Source organism: Panthera onca, chromosome D2 (genome assembly GCF_046562875.1).
Source record: "Panthera onca isolate mPanOnc1 chromosome D2, mPanOnc1 haplotype 2, whole genome shotgun sequence".
Lineage (NCBI taxonomy): Eukaryota > Metazoa > Chordata > Mammalia > Carnivora > Felidae > Panthera > Panthera onca.
Window position 1 is genome coordinate 11,698,535 of NC_138349.1, and position 5,779 is coordinate 11,704,313.

Genomic DNA, 5,779 nt, shown 5'->3' on the forward strand with positions numbered 1-5,779 from the left:
TGGTAATTCCTAGAAACTGGATAGGTTTGTGGGGCTTGGAGGGTTTGGTTTTTTTTTCTATTTTAATTGGTATCATTTTTAATATTTTATAATAAGCTATTTATAGAGTATGTGTTAAAAAAATCTCCAACTATAATTCTTGATTTGTGTCTTTTATCAACATGCAACACTTTGAGATATATATAATTTTTTTCCATACACTTGTTTTGTCTGATACATAAAATTGCTTATTGAGCTTTTATTTGCCTGGGCACACATCTCTCTTTTTTTTTTTTTTTTTTTTTTTTTTCAGTTTGCCAGTGTCCTTTGGGTCCAAGTGCAACCTGGTAGGTGGTGAATGAGTCACTGGATCTCAGGATTCTCTCACTGGCCCATCCTGGAGTCCTTGACTTCGAGCAGTCATCTTTCTTCCCAGAGCTTCTGCTCCTCAGCTGTCTCCTAATTGCTCTGAGTTCACCTTGCTCCCTGAAGAATGACTGTTTCTTGGCTGGTGATAGCTGCCCAGTAGAAAGAGAAGACCCTACCTGCATTTCTCTGGGCGAGTTGGGGGTACAGAGGCAACTAGGGGGTACCTAGGATTTCCAGGCTCAAGCGATTCCTGCCTGGGCATCCCCTGGGGGTGGGAGTGATAGACGCTCTGGTCTCATGGAAGTGGGCACTCAGATCAATCAGTGTATCTATTTGTCTACTTGTATATGCACTGCCACAGATTGTGAGCTTTGGAGCAACATGAGTTCCGGTCCAGCCATGCAACGTAAGCCTCGCTATTGCACTGGGGAGTGCCTCCCAGCCACCCAGCTGGTCCACCCAGGGCAATGTGAGGGAAGAAGAAACCCCCAAGTAAAACCCGGTCTTAGTTCATCCTGGCTTGGGTTTCTGGCCCTGCACAACTGCAGCCCCCATGCCCTGCACCCAACCTTCCACTTCCTCCAAAGAGTTTAGGGTCAGTTGCAGAGTGAGTCCTCCCTATCTCCTCTCGGGTGCCTCCAGGGCTGGGATCAGAAGCCACTGGCTTCCTTGACCAGAAGATGAATTCTGAAAAGCCTGTAACAGAGATTTTTCTCTTGCAAGAAATTTTGTGACTGTTTGTTGCCTATAAATCAACTTAATTTACATTTTGAGCCTATGGTCAGGCTAGTGGGAAATCACAAGCCCTTTCTCTCTTTATTTTCAATAGGTGATATATTTATATGGCTCAGAAATAAAATATATGTAAAGTGATGCTGTGAAAATCTCCTTCTCACCCTCATACATAACCATGGATATTGGTTTCTTATGAATCTTTCTAGGCTTTCATTATATTTATATACAAGTGAGCATAAGAATGTAATTGAATGCAAGTGTGTGTGTGTGTGTGTGTGCACGCACACACACACACACACGCACATTCTGATTTGCTCCCTTTTCCCACAAAATATGGCATACTACACAATCTACCCAGCATTTTACCTTCGTTCTCTCCCTTGAAATGTCTGGTAGATCTTTCTCTACAGAGAGGTTGGTCATTCTTTTCTGCAGCTGCCTGGTATCCCATGGCAAGGAGGACTGTGGTTTGACCAACCATCTCCCACTAACAGACATCGAGATTGTTCACGAACTTCCACCATTACAACAACGCTACACTGAATAATACAGAGAGTTTAAACAATGGGGGGAAATGGAGAAACTAGCATTTTATTATGTTTTTCCCAGTGATTTCTTCCTCCTGCTGCTGTTTCTTCCTGCTGCATTTTTATCTTGCTGGAAGCCAAATGCTGATGCTTTATTACAGTTTGCGCATGGTTCAGGGCCATTTTCACAGTTGGAATTACACAATAAAACAGAAAAATGCATATTTGTGGAAGTCCTAAAAGTAGTGACAACAGCAGCAAATCTCACATTTTTCCAGGATCTTCTGCAGCCCTCAGTGCTGACAGGGCAGGCTGGTGGGGACTGGGCAGGTTTGGCGCACGGTGACACAATCAGATGCAGACCCCTCCTTAGTGTCCCAGGACACTAAGAAGCCTAGGTTGTGCCAGGGCTGCGGACCACCCGGAAGTCACCCAGGAATTTTTTCCTCCACTCACTGGTGGAGAGGATGGAAAGCCAGGACTCCAAGTGATATCTGCCTGCCAGTGTTCGAGGCAGCATTATTCACAATAACGAAGGGGTAGTAGCAAGCCCGGTGTCCCCTGAGCAATGAATAAATAAGAAAACATAGTATATGCATATAATGGCATGTCGTTCAGCCTTTTTAGGAAGGAAATTCTGGCAAATGCTACAGTATGGATGAGCCTTGAGGACATTACAGTAAATGAAATAAGCCAGTACAAAAGGACACATATTATGTGATTCCACTGCTGTGAGGTCCCGAGAGGGGTCACACTCCTAGAGACAGAAGGTACAATGGCGGTTGCCAGCGGCTGGTGGAAGGGAGTGATGAGTTACTGTTTGATGGGTACGGAGTTTCCGTTTTGCATGTAAAGAGTTCTGAATATGCATGGTGGTGACGGTCGTACAGTAATATGAATGTGCTTAATGAGACTGAATTGTACACTTAAAAATGGCTAGGATGATGAGTTTTATGTATATTTTACCACCATTTAAATTTGGTTTTAAGAGGAAAGAAAGAAAGAAAGAAAGAAAGAAAGAAAGAAAGAAAGAAAGAAAGAAAACATAGGCAACCCCTTGAGGTCTCTGTGGAAGCAGCTGTAAGGGAGGCTTTTCCGGTCAAATCCTTGTTCTCCACGACCCCTTCGCCTGCAATCAGTGGAGGGAGTCACACAGAAAGTCTCCACCATGAGGCTGGTAGCACTGGGAAGGCTGGCTAACACTTATCAGCCAGCCTCTAAGCTAGGCTTCTTACTTTATCTCATGTGACCCTGTTAAAGCTCCACAGAGTCAACACTATCTGCATTTTGCAGATGAGAAAACTGGTGACCAGCGAATCAAAGAAAAATAACTAAAAACCATTAATGCTAAAAAATACAACAAAACAAAAGCAAACAAACAAAACAACCAAACCAAAAAACCCTGCAAGGAGTAAGGTGGACAGGACACAAAGTAGATGACAATCAGTGCCTTCCCCGGTACTAAGGCACCCAGCTGAAACCGTAAAAGTCATTTCACGCACAGCAACAATCCAACTACTAAGGACTGGGGAAGCACTATGAAAATCTGCTGAAGAAACTAAATACAAGAGGGATTGGGGCGAGGGGATAGTGTCAGAAAATTCACTCCTACCTGGTGTAATGGAATGAACATGTATGTTCTCCCAAACCCAAATGCTAAATCCTAAAGCCCAGAGTGACAGTATCTGGAGGCGGGGCCTTTGGGAGATGAGTCAGTCCTGAGGGTAGGGCCCTTGAAAAATGGGATTAGTGCCCTTATGAAAGAGACCCCCAGAGGCTCCCTGGCTCCTTCCACCACGTGAGGCCACAGTGATAAGATGGTCATTTACGAACCACAGAGCAGGCTCTCACCAGACACTGGATCTTCCAGTGCCTTGATCTGGACTTTTGGCCTCTAGGAAATGATTTTCTGTTATAAAATACCCAGTCTATGGTAGTTTTGTTATAACAGCTCAGATAGACTAAGACACCTAGTATTAGCTCTGTACAATTTGAATTTTTATGATAAGTATTTTTATAACGACGAAAAGCTGCTAAAATACAAGTAAGGTTAAGAAAATTGTCCAGGTCAGAATTTGAAAGCAAATCAATCCAAATCCAAAAGGATTCCTTTATCCTCCGCCACCCCAGAGTCCACCCACGATGACCCCTGTTGGTTTGCATTAGGATCATCAACAGAATGAAAACACGAATATCTAAAACTCCTGTGGAGGGCTCAGCGGGCCCTGACTCTACGCAGTGCTCTGACTCCAGCATAAACACTGTTGCTATAAAAAGGTTCCCTGATTTAAGAACTTTCCAAGCCAGGCCACAGTAGGGACAGGGGGTGTGACGCGTGGGGCAGAGTCGGTGGGAGGGCACGTTACATTGTATTCAATGAGAATGGTGCCCCCTGGACCATAATTCAAAGCAGAGCCTTTGCTCTGGGCCCCGAATGTCCTATCCCATTTCCCCAGCGACTTGTTGTATGTCACTGCCCCCAAGTCTCACCCCTTGGCTTGGACCTAGTTTCCCCCTACCCAGGCCCTTTGGATGGGACCCTTCACTTATACTGTCTGCTTCCCCTTAGCACTGAGCCTTGAAGCTTCGGACCTACCCTGTGACAGACCAGACTCCACTTCACGAGAGCAGATTCCGGGCAGTTTCCTGAAGGTGCTGCAGGAAAAACCTTTATCCCTTGGCTCCCTGGATGACACATTCCCTGCAAGAATGCATCTCATTGTACTCTTAGTACCTTCCCAAATCCTCAGCTCTTTACAAGACCCACAGCAATGCACAGCCCAGAAGTCCCAGAAAAGGACACCCAATCACTCTTTTGAGCTTTCCTTTCTATTACCCATGCCCAGATTTCCAGTCTACTAGGCACACGTATCTCTTATGTATTCACTTTATGTACAGCAAATTCCTCCCATACAGTTGAGTTACTCTAGAAATGTAATAACATTTGCAAAGCACTCTTGCATACCTGTTTCACTTGGTAGTTACAGAAACCCTGTTAGGTAGCCATGTGACCCGCTAGGATGGGCCATCTGCACAATAACAATCATAATAATATCTGACATTACGGAGAGCTGGCTGTGTTCCAGGCAATGTGCTAATAAGCACCTCATATGCATTATCTCATTAAAGCTTAAAACCACCCTCTGAGGTCGCTATTATTATCCCCACTTTACAAATAAGGACACCGATGCTCAGAGATGTTAAGTAACTTTCCCAAGGTCACACAGCTAGTAAGTGGTGGCGTTGGGATTCAAACCCGGGTCTTCAAAGTTCTTTCTGTTGTACTATGATCCAGAAAGATATGGTGATAGTAATTAGAAATGCCAAAGTGCATGAAGGGTGAAAGAGAAAAACCATAAAAATCAAAAAAGAATTCAAAAAGCACATATATCTAGACCAATGACCCTACACTCCTCCTGGAACCCAGGAAGTTCTGTATCATGATTGATGTCATTTACACAGCACTACTCTGTGCTAGGCCTAGGGGCTTCCGCGTGACTTTTTCTTACTAGTTGTGTGACTTAGGCATGGTCAAGTCTCCCAACATCCTGAACATCGTTTTCTCTCTTGTAAAACGAGCAGAAGATGCCTAGTCACACAGCTGTTATTACAGGTGAATGGATGGCACTCAACATTACCGTCACAATGGTTGTGATCAGAGTAGGGGGACACTCAAGGCCCCCTTAGGTATGAGGGGCCCCCTTCCCAGAGCACCCTACCCCGACCCTAGCCTGCTGTCTCCCCCCACAGCATTGGCCAAGACTGAGTACATGACCATCCCTAAATCAGTCACTGGCAATGGGATAAATGCCATCTAGGTTAGACTAGTCACTGGTGGGGGGGTCGGAGTAGGGGGTGGGGGGGGAGGGGGGACACAGTCTAAACAGGCAAAAATAATTTACAAGAAATTCCTTTTTACTTTGTTTAACTTGAGCCTTTCTAAACATCTACAATTCTCGGGAGCCACTCAGGAGGCCCCTTCTCCCAAGGCTCCCCCTCTACTTCCAGCCCTCGGATCCCCCTCCTTCGTATGATGCATCCGCCCATCCCTTCTGATGCCAGCTTCCCCTTCTCTCCGGTCTGGTCCTTCTCCACCTCACCTTGGAGTCATCCTTACTCTTCTTTGTCTCCCACCCAAACCCAATCTAACAGAAAATCCTTGGCCTCTA